Source organism: Monomorium pharaonis, unplaced genomic scaffold, assembly GCF_013373865.1.
Source record: "Monomorium pharaonis isolate MP-MQ-018 unplaced genomic scaffold, ASM1337386v2 scaffold_543, whole genome shotgun sequence".
NCBI classification, from domain to species: Eukaryota; Metazoa; Arthropoda; class Insecta; order Hymenoptera; family Formicidae; genus Monomorium; species Monomorium pharaonis.
Genome location: NW_023415850.1, coordinates 54,618 through 68,923, shown reverse-complemented (window position 1 = coordinate 68,923; position 14,306 = coordinate 54,618). Strand labels below are relative to the sequence as shown.

The following is a 14,306-nucleotide window of genomic DNA, read 5'->3' as shown; positions in this document are numbered from 1 at the left end:
GATAACGGGAATCCCAAATAGATTTTAATTCCTCTTTTAATTTTTAATATTAAGCGGCACAATAATTTCGTCTCACATTAAACGTGTTAACCGCATTATTTAATCGCAAGCGCTATCGCACGGCAAAACGCATTGCAATTTTATTTAATTGCCGCGGAAACAAAATCAGCGCGCGTGCAACGCTGCACGCGATTATCACATCAGCGAAAATCGCGCGATACGACAAATCATCCGAAATGTCCGTATCTGCGCGCGATCTCGGAATACAATAGGTAACTGTACAATCGGTCATTACAGTCCGTTCTGGAATCGAAATTAGAATTCGACGAAAGACCCGGAATGCTCAGATCAAACCGTGCACATGCTTCAGATTAAACGGCTCGTAAGCCACATTTTACCGAGCAACGCGGCTCGTGTGCATTTCGAATGAAATTCGCGAGCATTAATCGTGGTCACGGTTTATTGTACTTGGCCGAAGAATCGAGAGTCGTCAATGAAAAATCAACTCAGAATTGGAACGGAAACGACAGCGCAGAAAAGTGCCATTTTTCGCAGAAAAATCCATTTCGGAGTCGAGATAAAAATGCACTTTCCTTTCAGAGAAACCGACAAAATGCGGACTTCAATTTTATTTTTCCTTTCAAAACGGAACAAAGAGGGTAGAAGAAAGCGGAAGGTAGGGCGAGAAGAAAAATATAGATTTATTAGGAACAATTCCTTTTAAATGCGATAATAAGTTACAAAATAATATCAAGTAATATAAACTTAATAAAAAAAAAAGTATTTAAATAATACGTTCAAAGAGAAATTACATAAGAGAACATAAAGAGAAATTGTAATAAAATAATACCAAAATAATATAGATTGTGTAGAAAATAATGTGACAGTAACAGGAGAAAGGCGAGCCAAATATACAGTTAAAAAAAAGAGATTGATACTCGAGATTGCACATGTAAGACATAAAAAGGGAGAAAAAAAGAGAGAGAGAGAGAGAGAGAGAGATGATGGAGATACTGAAGGGGGGAGGGAGGGAGAGATATAAAAAAGGCGGAAAATCAAAGGCGTAGAACAGGGAGTACGTCGAACCGGTTCAACCGCTCAAGAACAACCGCATTCCAAAGGATTTCTACTTCAAGATTGTCGGCCAGCCCAACATCCCCTTTGGAGCCCATCCTGTCCCGAGATCGCGATACGTTTCTCAAAATTGTCCCTCCGATAATGAACATCCTCTTCGCGGAGAACTATTTTCGGCGGAACTGTAACGGCGCACTTGCGACTTGCGACGCGAAATTGGAGCATGTCAGTTTCAAGGATACGTCGCACCCGTTCAATGGGAGCGAAATCGAACGAGCCGCTGGGTGTCCGCATATGTGCAACATGCGCGTCCACATGCAGCTGCGTTATTGTTAGAACTGTATTATGACAGTCTGTTATCCGCCGACTGATCATCTCTACATTTGACGTGCCGCGAGAAGAAGGAAATGAGATTGTCAGCGCAACGCGATATCGAATTAATTTACGGATCGCTGATTGGCAGCCGTCTGCCATTTTTCAATTGATACGTGCTGAATCCTCCATTTGTTCATGTATGCTAGTAGAAATGCTTTCAAAATCGAATCGCGGTGGTTCCAGCTTACTAAGATGCGGGTGAAAATTGCGGATCAAACACCACGCTCTGTATAATTTCGCAGAGAGAAACCGTCGCGCGTCAGCAATTTCAGCTTCGCGGACTGGACGCATTAGAATGATGTACGCTTTATGAATTTTAATTTTTTTTGTCCACGCTAAATCTTTGCGCCGGCCTCTCGACGGGGTCAGCGCCGCGATGCGACTTCGTCGCGCCTTATATTTTATTTATAGCGCAATTCAGTTCGCGTCACTGTTTCGCATTTGTATTTTTCGAATAAATAAAGGAACAATCCTTCACCACGTTGCTAACTTAACGTAAAAGACACACTGCAAATCATAATAACAAAGCGCTTAGCCTCGTACGCGAAATCTCGCAGATGACCTATTCAGATAAGGTAAATTAGGATATAATGACCATATATGGAGAAAATGGTCAGTGGCTATAATTACTCCAATAATCGCTAAATAATGTATTTTTGTAATTATTTTCAAAAGTAATCGATATTTACTGTAGTTTATGTGCGATTACATCCGATTTTTTATACACTATTCAAAATAACAATATTGTGAATATTATATCACGTTTTTACTTTTGACTGCCTGCAAAGTTTTTCATGTGCTCATTAAAAATTGTTACAACGTCGAATAAATTACAGTTGAGCTGTCACAATTCACGTTAGACACATAACGAAGGTATATAAATTTTAATGTGTAATTATACCTTTTATTTTCTTTTTTCTTTTTTAAATAAATGCTATATATGACTATCTTTCTCTCACAACTTGGGTAAGAAGGCCAATGACTTTTTTCGGGATAAGTGTTTATGTATATACTTTATTTAAAAAGGCTAGAATTAAGTTGCGCACTTATTATTTTAAATTTAATATTTTTATATAGATATTTTTTTAGTATTGATAATAAGCTAAATAGATACTAAACTTATAGAAACATTTATTATAAAAAATGTTTAAAAATAAATTTAAATATGTGATAATATGGCAATAAAACTAAATACGTAAAATTATAAGTTTTTAATTATTTTATAAATGTTAATATATAAAATATGTATGTACTTAACATTTATAAAATATGTACCTTAACATATGTATGGCCAACTGTCCTGTAATACTATGGCCATCTTTTTCTTAAAAGTTGTGACCAAAATTTATGTTTCAATATTCTGATAATATAAAATTTTTATTAAATATGTTCTCTTTAATGTCGATATTGTTACATATGTTTTAGCCTCAGTAAATTAATACACCAAACGCTATAAAAAATAATAAAAATATAAGTATGTCTTTTGCATTTTAAAAAACTATGACCATTATATCCAAGTTTACCTTAAGAATTGAATTTTTTAATCGTAATATATTTTGATTAACATTTTCATATTTTTAAAAGAAAAACATCGTTCGCTTTATATAGACATATATTAATCTTTATTAATTCTTTATTATTAATCCTTTATAGTCCAATCTGGCAATTAAAAGTCAAAACAATTTTTTGATTTTAATTTATTGAGTAGAAGAAAGAAAAAGTTTTTTTTTAAGAAAGGCTCCTTTTCCTAAAAAATCATTGTTAATAATAAAGATTGATTAAATGACACCGTATCTCGTCAACGATAAATAAAATTTGAACGTTTACTACCAGTAATCTAAATGGACAAAGTTATTTTTTGTCAAAGTGGATTAAGTTTTTTTAATTACTTTTAGCCTTTATTTCAATATCTAAGTAAAAAATTAGTTTCATCATAATAGATATAGAAATTCAGAATAGGCGGATATTCAAGATGGAAGAACGCTCTGCACAAAGGAAATGTGCACAATATAACCAGTGGGAGCACTTCATGAAAAAATGCTTGGTCGTGAAGGCCTCTGTGTAGCTTTTGTTCCTGACTGCAGTCAACAAGGTACAACGCGCATACGTGCACAGAAGTTTAATTTTTAACTTATTTATTATTTGGAATTAATTTTATTATTTTATATTTTAAAAAAATTTTTAAGAAAAAACATTTAAGAGAGAAAAGAATAACTACATTACTTATGATAAGAGTAAGACACTTTGTCTATTCCTAAATTTAATATAACGAGGATCTCCGCGCAAAGTTAAAGGTGCTGACACGGAGTGCTCCTATTGGTATATTGTGTATTATATTGTACTATGGGTTATATATATGCGATCTTTACGTGAGCGATCGCAAGATTTATTTTATGGTGAACTTTCTGACAATGAAACTGACGACGAGGAAGTCAAAGATGGGCGAGATGGCGAGGAAGATACTAACAAAAATTTAACTCATGCAAACTCATATGTGAATTTTTGACAACCAGACTAATGAAGTAGTCGAATATGAGCAAGATGAGTAAAATGTGCGCCGACAAAGTTTTAACTCGTATATTTTTTACACGGATAATTTGTGTAGAATATTAAAATCGACTGTGCATAAAATTTTACAACTTAAAAAAGACATATTTGCGTACATCATAATCAGTTAAAATAAAAAATATTGGATCTTTTGCGATCGAAAAAACGTAAAAAAAATTTTTATTATGTGTGTTCATGCCAAAAAACAGTAGAGAAAGTCATTTTTTCCTTTTTAATTCCCTTTTTCCCTATTTTCTATAAACTACAATTACTCTGATTTTTAAATTATTAAATTATTATGCTTTTTTTAAAGCAAAGATACCATTACACTATTTATTCATAAATACTAATCTTAAACTATTTGCAGTTAAAAATTTTTTTTTAATGTACGTATAAATAAGATTATAAATTTATTTTGCAACAATGCATTTTAACGATTTTGTTTCAAAATTAAACATGTACAAAAAAAAGTAAAAAATTTTCGAATTATATTTTACAATCATATTTCTAAAACAGAATTTTTCAGATTTTTTTAAATTAAAAAATCCATTTAAAAAATGCATTCAACCAGCAGTCATTATTTAGTTTAAAAAAATGTAAGTAGTAAAAAATAAGTTGGATTATAAAGGGTTTAAGAAAGATAAAAAAATAATGCGCGTTGAAAACATTTCTTAATACCTTAATGAATTAATTAATTTTTTAATTATTCCCAGTACGCAGCATTTTTCTAAGAAAAAAACAATAAATATGAGAAATCCAGGTACCCAGCTATGATTTTTCAAATCACAATAATCTTATTTATTCATATACTAATTCATATAATATATATTCTATTTATTGTAAGTATTGTAACATACAAAATATCCAGAAATTTGCGAATCAAAATATTAAAGCAAGAACATTCTCGAAAAATAAAATAAATATTTATAAGTTTTTTTGTAAGCAGCAGATTTTGAGATATATAAGCTTAAAGCTATAGATATAATAGAGATTATTACACATTTAGACAGTTGTACTTATCATGTAATAACTAATGCTAACGCGTGACTCACAAACTGTTTGTGACTGATAAATAAAGTTTGTGATTAGCTACAACTTTAAATCCTCATATTTCGAAAACTGTTTGATACAAAAATTGACAAGTAACTATTTTGCTTACTTTTTCGACTATATTTCCTGCAATATTTTGATTCGCAATTTCAGGACACTCGGTATGTGTGTGAGTTGTTTTTCTATCTCTTTCGTATACTTTTCCATCACTCTATCTCTTTTGTTACAAGTTCACGGACGCGAGCGGATCACGAGGACGCATTCAATTTGTTTGTGAGCTCGCGACATTTGCGAATTGGCGCGTTCGACAATACCAGCAAATTATGCAGCTGCATGTCCCGCGTGTGTGTATGCGCGCGCGTGTGCGTGTTATTATATGCAGCTCGCGCCGCATGCCATTTGCGCTCGCGTCGCGAACATGTGCGTGCCGCGTTAATTACGTCGGATCGTTAAGTCACGAAGACAGAAGCGAGAGAGGAGTAACGCGAAAAGAATGTCGACTTATCAGTCAGAGGTAATAAACTCGTATCTTAAAAAGAATCAGTCAAATTCATTTTAATTCCAAGTTTACAGCCCTGTTGGCACTTAATTTTTTGCTACTTGCTTTAATAGTCATCTTTAAAAATTCCGCAAAAACATATTTTCGAACAATATTGTTGTAAAATTTATATTGACACCGTTTATCATAGTCACTTCGCCTCACAAGATTATATTTATTGCGCATCTATATGTAAACACATGTATTATATAAATCACATTATACATCCTTATTATTTTCAAAAAACGCGTCTTAATATCCCAACTTTTCGTTTCGATAAATTCGTATATCGGAGAGAATTCGTACTCGTCTCTGTAAAATCAATCGCACGTCACGTACGACAACAATTCGGACGCGCTTTAACAAGACTAATTACCCTTGTTAAGCGATTAGATCGCTGTAAAAGAGAACTTGCATCGTTCGTCCAGTAGATAGGATCTAAACGTTTCCGTCACAACATTAGTGCCGGTAGCGTTCTTAACTCACTTATATAAGAGTTCATTGTAAATTGCAAGACGTCAGTTACTGAGCGTCGTCGTAACTTGCCCTCCCGCTCATCTCGATACAACAGAACAGCGATAACAGATAAATAGTTAATTATAACGAGAAGAAACAAACAATAAAAAAAAAACACGTAATTTAAGAAGGATTAAAATTAAAGGTCCTCTTGATCTTTCAAAAGGAATTATATATAAAAAAAATATATAATTATATATAAAAGAGAAAAAGTAATTGATTTTTGTAAGAGATGATGTAAAATGTTTGGAGACTGCAAACCCTGAGGGAATGCAGTAAACAAATTCACTATATATAAAAGATAAGATAGTGCAATAGTACATTTCAATTACTAACGCGTTCTCAAATCATAATGATATCGATATCGCTTTTGTGTAATTCAATGTTAGGTCCTCGACCTCAATGAGGCTCAATGAGGCTCGTGACATCGTCAAACGCTGGAGGATCTCATCGACTTCTGGCCAATCGATGACGAAACAATATCACCCGAATTCGTGAAGGTCTTAAAAGCGGCCCGTCTATGCTACAAAGCGAGATAAGCGAGTCCATTTATATACGGCAGAGGCACCTTCTATTCGTAAACAGTCAGTACCGTCGATAGAAAGCCGCAACAGAATCGAATATTCCCGTGTACACGTGTACATCTGCATATTTATCGGGGGCGCAGTAATGCACCAGTTGATAACGACAGATGCGCCCTTGCTGTCGAGGCAAGGCCGACGTTGAATGAAATTCCTTCGTGCAATTCGAATTATGTGGGAAATTCTCGTCAAGTAAACTATACGTTTACGTTCATAAATTTAAATTAAAAATGGAACACTGCGTCCCCGCAAACGCGTATGCGTGTAATTAAAATTTCACGGATTTGTTTATTTACCACGAAATATTTATCTGTATTCGAAGCGTTATTATATATTCATTGTAATATAAATTGTAATACAACATTAATAAGACATCATTATACATTTTTGTTATTATATTGCGTTGTTAATGAAAACTTTAATTATGGTAGAATTATTCGCGCGGGAAAATGCCGTTATTATGGCCGACAAATTACGTAGTTTTGTTAATAACCCTACAGGAATCCTTTGTCCGCGACGAGAACAACAATTTTATGCGTGACGTAATACGCTACTGTCGCATATTTCTCACAGTTAGTTGTAGATTCTAGAGATTATAATCGTACATATTGAGAAAAAGATTCTCACAAATTTATTTTTGAGATATAAATTTATTTTACTAGAAAAAATTTAAATAAAAAGTTATTTTTAGCAAATAAAACAACGAAAAATGAGTTATGTATCACTAAAACGAAATATATTTCACAAAAATATGTATATATTTTGTCATTAAATCTTTTTTATAGATAACAAATATCGAGAAAATGTCACAAGTAACAATTGCCTGCTAGCATTTTGACTTTCTTCTCAATGTACACAGGTGTGCGGACACTTTTCCAGCGATCCTCTATTCTCCCAGCATCTCCAATTTTCGTCTTGTCCAATATAGAAAATTTGAAACATGACTGACAACAGAAATGTCGACGATAATACGTGATCAGAATTTTGTGTATGTGTAAAAATTTTATCTCGAAATCTATGTAATCCAAATATAAAATTCTGATCACGAAATCATTGATATTTCTATTGTTCGGTTTGTTGTTTAATTTACATAAAACAGTATATGTATATATATATATATATATATATATATATATATATGTAATATATATACATGTATATTATGTATAAGTTGAGAAGAAGATGCTAGGTAAGGGAAAAGCCACTTTGATTATAGATTTCTTCATAGATCAGAAGTTAGCTATTTTGATTGCGCATAAATGTGTGCTGTTAAAAAACTATGGTTATGACAAGGAATTTTTATGTTATTAAAAATCAATAAAAATTTATTTAATATCCTCTTCATAACATTTGGTAATGTAATAACTAAGCTGTTATTTAAAATCATATGACTGTTTTATACACAATTCTACATAGTTTTGAGATATTGTTTCACGTAATATAATCTATAATCTAATACATGTGGCAATCATATGTGGCTGGTATAGATTATATCTTATGAAATCATTATACGCTCGTGTATAAGCTACAGTAACATCTTCTAATACTTGAGGATAAAATGACAGCAGATGTACAACTTAATTTGTCAAATTTGATACTTTCATTAACATAGTTTTAGGAATTAATATTTTGGATGCTTTGTATAATTTTTAATTTATAAAATACTTGTTTAAACCTATAAAATGTAAAACTAGTAGAAGAAGTTGTGCTTCCTAAATTATTATTTGATTATTGTTTTATTAGTCAAATTTGTGTTTTTAATCATTTAATTTGATTGTTTATTGTTTATTACAGATGAGCACATCAAGCAATACGTCATACTATTTGAATGCTTGCGGCATCTTCCTTCATAGGAAGTAGCACCTCACCTATATACATTAGAAAGAATGCCAGTTTTACAGAGCTTAATTAATTTTTTTCTCCAAAAATCTAGAATATCGAAATTTTAATTACTTTATTTGCATAAATAATATTTATAGAAAAAGCTCTCAAATATAACAATATCAAAAGGTGATATCTGCAATACATATTTTTTAATAAACATAATTATATTTTAATTAAACAATTCGCGTGAGATAAAGTAACGAAAAAGCTTGCTCGAGGTTGTTAATATTTGCAAGTAAAAAGCACGTATATATCGATATGTCAATAGACCGACAAAATGGTTTATCGTAAAAGCAAAAAGGAGTCATTCCCGTGCGCGTCTCTTTTTACGCGCGACCGTAAAATAGCCTACGGCTGCGGGATTATCCTTCGGGACACGCGCCCGGACATTTCGTCGCTTTTTACGATCTCTGACGAAATTCAGGAGCAACGGAGCATACTCGATTGGGGCGGGGAAGAAAACTGATAGAAACACGTCCGTTAAACGCGAACGCGAACGATCGTGTCTTGACCGGAAATTGAAACTTGTATAATTATACCGAGTTTAATTTTCCACATTGCGAACTAGATAAGAAAAAGGCACTGCGACTCAACGATGAGAATCCATGTAAGTTTGCGATAACAATTCATTGACGCTTGGACATAAATAAAGCTCAATCCAATTTTAGGATAGTGAAGTCATACGTTGTCTTTTCCTACGATGCGACGTTTTGATCTTCAATTTACGGCAATTTACAACATAAAACACATAAAACATTATAAATAATTTATAATTCACGTCAAATTTCAAAATAAAATTCTACTTATAACTTTATATGTGCCATATTTCTTCATAAATACATGTATTTGGAACCTTGAAATGCGCTTATAATACAACACATAAAATTATAAAGATACAGTTATATTCTGAATTTTAAATCGTCTAAAATGGGAATAATATCAAAATAATTGTACATATATATATATATATATATATATATATATATATATATAAAATTTTACAATAAAATAATTTTCACTACACTTCCATACAGAATTTATTAAATCATAAGTAACCTTGGCACGTTTCATACACAAGAGTTACACTTTCGCTCGCGTGAGCTCTTTTCCGCGCGCACCAGATTCATCGTGTCTCTGCCCCTCCCTCCTTAAGTGACTCGGCACTTGATAAAATACGAGGACATTCGGCGGACATTGCTCTCCCAATAATCTTTTTGCCGAGACGCGCCGAGAGATGAAGTATCACGTTGACGACGGGCGTCGCTCCCCGTGTGACAAGAGGAAGGCCGACGCTGCGACGAGGCGTTCCGCCACCGCGCTGTGGAGGCCGAGATGTTTCGAAAGTTAATAATATAACAAAGCACAAGCGAGAGCAGAGCAAGTACGTCCACTCTACGGAGCCTTGAGCAGAAGTCCTCCACTGATCGTCCAAATCGACAGAAACGACCTTCCTTAAGGACCGACCGACCCGACCGTTGCGTCTTCGTTGCGAAATTTTTGATAGTTCGAATGGTGAATAAAATATATATAATATGTAATTAATATTATAAGATAAAAATAAACGAGTGTGATATGATAAGATAATGTTATAACAAATAATTAAATTAACGAGTTAAGAAAGAGTTGTCTCTTTTCTGTCTCCTCTGATTACAATTGTTAAACAATTCAATAATTACATAATCCACCTATTATTGTCTCTGTAGTTTTCGCATAAACAAGGTAATGTGGTTTATGCAACGTTGAGACCTTTCGTGAAAGCAGCTCAATGCGAAGCTGAGCTACGCAGTGCAACGTGTATACATCGCACCATGTGCGACTTTACGATTGCAGATTATGCGCACTAACAGAGAGGCGCGCACGTTTCGCGGATCTAAACTAGTTTAATACGTCCAATTAATCTAATCGTGCCCGATCGTTATTTGTCCTATGCGAGTACCGCTTTACGTAATATCGAGCACGATTTTCAACGAAGTTATCTGTTTGCTTATAAACTTGGAGATTGATCGTCGACTACACGTATCGCGAGATAAAAAGACATCTCAACAATTTCTTGATTACGTCTATAACAATCTTATAAAGTGTACAATAATTACATTTTAATTTCAAACTTTCTGCTCTTAATAATTGTTATGTTTACACTTTCAAGAGAAATAATATGTTTCTCAGTGGAGTAAATTTCTTTCTTTCGAAGAAAAAATTGTCAAATAGTTATTTTTCAAACCATCAAAATAATTTTTTTTTAATTAAAATTTTACATTAATTTAGCAACTATCTAATCTTTTGTATTAAAAGATATTTTCAAAATTAAAAAATATGTAGTAAATAAAATTTTATTAAGAGAGTTTATTCTCGCTTTTTATACTTTATACTCTTTTTTAGTATAAAAGCTATAAATTTACTTGGTATATTTATTCTTTGATATTTTGATGTTTTCTATAAATTTTTTCATATATTAGAAAAATCAATTTTTGGCAATTAATTGCAAATCTGTATGAGCGTGTCAAAAAGATACGCACTAACTGTTGCATATATTATTTAAAATTCAAAAATTCAAAAATTTTTTTATCTATATAAATGTGATTCTTGCTTTACAACCAAATTAAAAAAATAGATTTTTACAAAAACGAAAGTTTTGAAAAAAAACTGTTGCTTTTTGCTCCTTTTTCAAAATTTTTTCCTAAGTAAAGTTTGTAAGTAACTATCAAAAAAGTAAAAAAATGGAATTTTTTTGTTTGATTAGGTCGAGTGAAGGAGAAACATATTATCAATATCTCTAAAAAATTATGAGTTAATTGGATTAAAAAGATTAAATAAGTTATGACAGTTTTCAAAAATGTTATCTAAAAAACGAGTTAAAAATTTTGTTTATTAATGTAAATTTTTACAAAAGTCTCTTATCTTTAATCTGTTCTTTTCCAACATTCAAACTATTAAAAAACGTAAATAATAATAATCGTCTTTGAAATGCAAAATCGAGAAGCCTCTTAAAATAAGTAAAAATAGAATAGCGCTTTAGTATATATTTTTCATACGCATTGCATGTTTACACGTTCCAATGTTTCCGATTCACTTTCGACATTTCGTTTTGATTTACACTGGCTTATACGTATCCCTTTGGCCCGTATGTCGGCCGCGATAACGTAGGTCACCATTAGCGGAGTTAAAGCAAAGCCAGGCGTAAATTCGTAAATGGACGTAATACAAGCGCGTGCACAGTGATGCTTCACAAACGCGATTGCCTCGTGCAATCTGCATACCTAAGTACACGCGGCGCGAGTGCTTGTAAACCTACTTGACCCATTTACCCGATGACCTCGTCGCAAGAGATTTCTGAAGAGAGTACCTAATGGCGCAGGCGAACTTGTTCTTCGAGCCAAGAACACCAACTGATTATTTCGCCTTTTTCTCTCTCTCTCTCTCTCTCTCTCTCTCTCTCTCTCTCTCTCTCTCTCTCTCTTTCTCTCTTTTGCATTTTGAGAAAACAATACAGCAACAGATTCACGGTGGATTTTAGAGTATGCGCCTTGGAATTATTTGACGGACGGTGTCAGTTGAATGTAAACACCTGACAGTGACGAATCTCGAAAATTTGCCAGAATATTTAAGGGCCGGTTATACCATCTCTGGATAAACTATCTGTGATAAATTATCTAGCGGATATACGTCTACGTCTACACGTCCATTATACGCCGTGTGTAAACATGGACGTTTATCCATTAGATATATTACCGTCGGCAGGGCTGTTACGACTGACTTAGACGCCCCTACGCCGGAAATCGATCGTGCACCCCAATACAAAGTTGAAAAGACAAAAAACTAAAAAATTCCTGCTTCTAGCGTTACCCAGAAAAGGAGAGGGTCAACAGATCTTCCGCGTGAACATCTGAACTGGCATCGCTGCATAGCACCCTCTAAATTTTGCGCCCTACGCTAGAGCGTACACTGCGTACTGCCTAGTAACGCCCCCCGATTACCGTACAGTTTATCCAATAGGCAGAGCAACCCTAAAGGAAAACAGAATAACAGCAGAGCAGAATTAACTTAATAAATATTCGGCAATATGAGGAAATTCCGAATTTTTATATATTGATAAAACACACATTCGCGAATCACGAGTTTTCGATACTAAAAGTCACACGCCGGGGGTAAATGGCGCAATCTACGCACAAGTCTCGGCATAAAGTCTCGACCCGCAAGCCGTTCGTCAGCGCCCGCGATTCACGGCCGCTAAAGTGCAAGTTGATGGCGAACTCGGAAATACCCACGGTGACAATCCCTAAAAATTCTTACGTGTGCGCGTCGTGCACTTAATATCATCGAGGTGGTTAGATTCCCGGAGAATTTGTACGAAATATAGGTAAGTAGGGTACGCGACGACGTCATATCCTTCGCTCTGTCCCTCAGTAAATCGATTGCCCGTGTGCCGGGCGATTCCAGCTTGGAGGAACGTTCGTCGAGCAGCAGGAAATACGAAACGAACGCCGGGCCCGATAATTTAATCAAGAAACTTCCGCCCGTTTACGCGGCTATGCATTTCTTGCAACTGCCGTGTCTGCGATACCTTTGACTTTCCACGCGCGCGGGAGAATTTTGCAGGGAATCTTCTTCTGGCTCCCGCGAGGATCTCGGACACGTATTCGTATCGTAATTTCGTGCGGACGTGCTCGGACGCGAATATCTTACGCTTGATTACGAGCGGGATTAATCCATGATGAAAGTCTTTAAGCGGTTGCATCAAGAGGCACGGTAGTGCCTCGCGCCAAGTGTACGCGCAGCGAGGCACCACCGCTGCTTCTTTTACGCGAGACGCCGTTTGCGATTTTCTGTAATTATCGGATTTTCAATAACGGCTGAATCGATTGATTTCTAAATAAGTTTAATGGATAGCTTGGATCCGATTTATATAATGAAAGTATTTTTATTTTTCCGCTACGTAACTTACGAGCGAAGATATTGCGATTAAAGTTTTTCGCTCAAGAGTAAATCTGTTTAAGAAACGTCGTAGTCATTATCGTCGTCGCCCGGCCGCCAGGACAAATGGCGGCGGTTTGTATTTTGTACTGTTGCTTTCCGCGCGATAGATGGCTTACGAATTGACACGGCCCACGAGTAACTATAGGTTTGTTCCTTTTAGCTATATTGCTACACTAGTGTTCTAACTTACTGCACCAGTGCAGCAGTGCAGTGAAAAAGAACAAACCATCTGTATCGCGATTGGCGATCGGCGCGCCGTCCGTATATTCGTGTATTGAGGTAATGAGGTTAATCATGTGACAGTTCGAGGTTAGTGTCTTGTTGACATGCGCGAGGTTAATGACGAGTTAATTTTTATTATTATTATGCATCATTTAGTTTTATGCATATTTTTTATATTACATCGTAGATTACATCATGGAAGAAAATATGGCTATGCCTAATTTGAAAATTATCAGATAAGTTACACAAAATTTTCATTTTTTGTATGAAATAAATATTCCGAAATAAGATTGATTCTTTGTGTTATGTTTTATTTTTAGTTTTAAAAGAAAGAGAGGAAGAAGTGCCTCGCGCTAAGTTTATACGTCCTACCATTGATTAAATTAAAAAAAGACAAGAAAAAGTGTCTCGCTCTAAGGGTATACTACCATGGATAAGCAGTCAAAATCGTGATTTATAAAAAAAAAGAGGATAATGTTGGCAAGCAAAAGTAGTACCCAGTACTCTGATGCCCAAGCTATTTAACTCAAAACGTACTGCTTTCA

General features: G+C 34.3%; 1 long non-coding RNA gene across 1 annotated transcript; it reads left to right on the top strand.

Moving 5' to 3' along the window:
• Positions 1-4,626: 4,626 nt before the first annotated feature.
• Positions 4,627-7,074, top strand: LOC118648617. The gene is made up of 2 exons (XR_004965351.1): positions 4,627-5,560; positions 6,490-7,074. It is a non-coding gene; the product is annotated as an uncharacterized LOC118648617 (long non-coding RNA).
• The last annotated feature ends 7,232 nt before the right edge of the window (positions 7,075-14,306 follow it).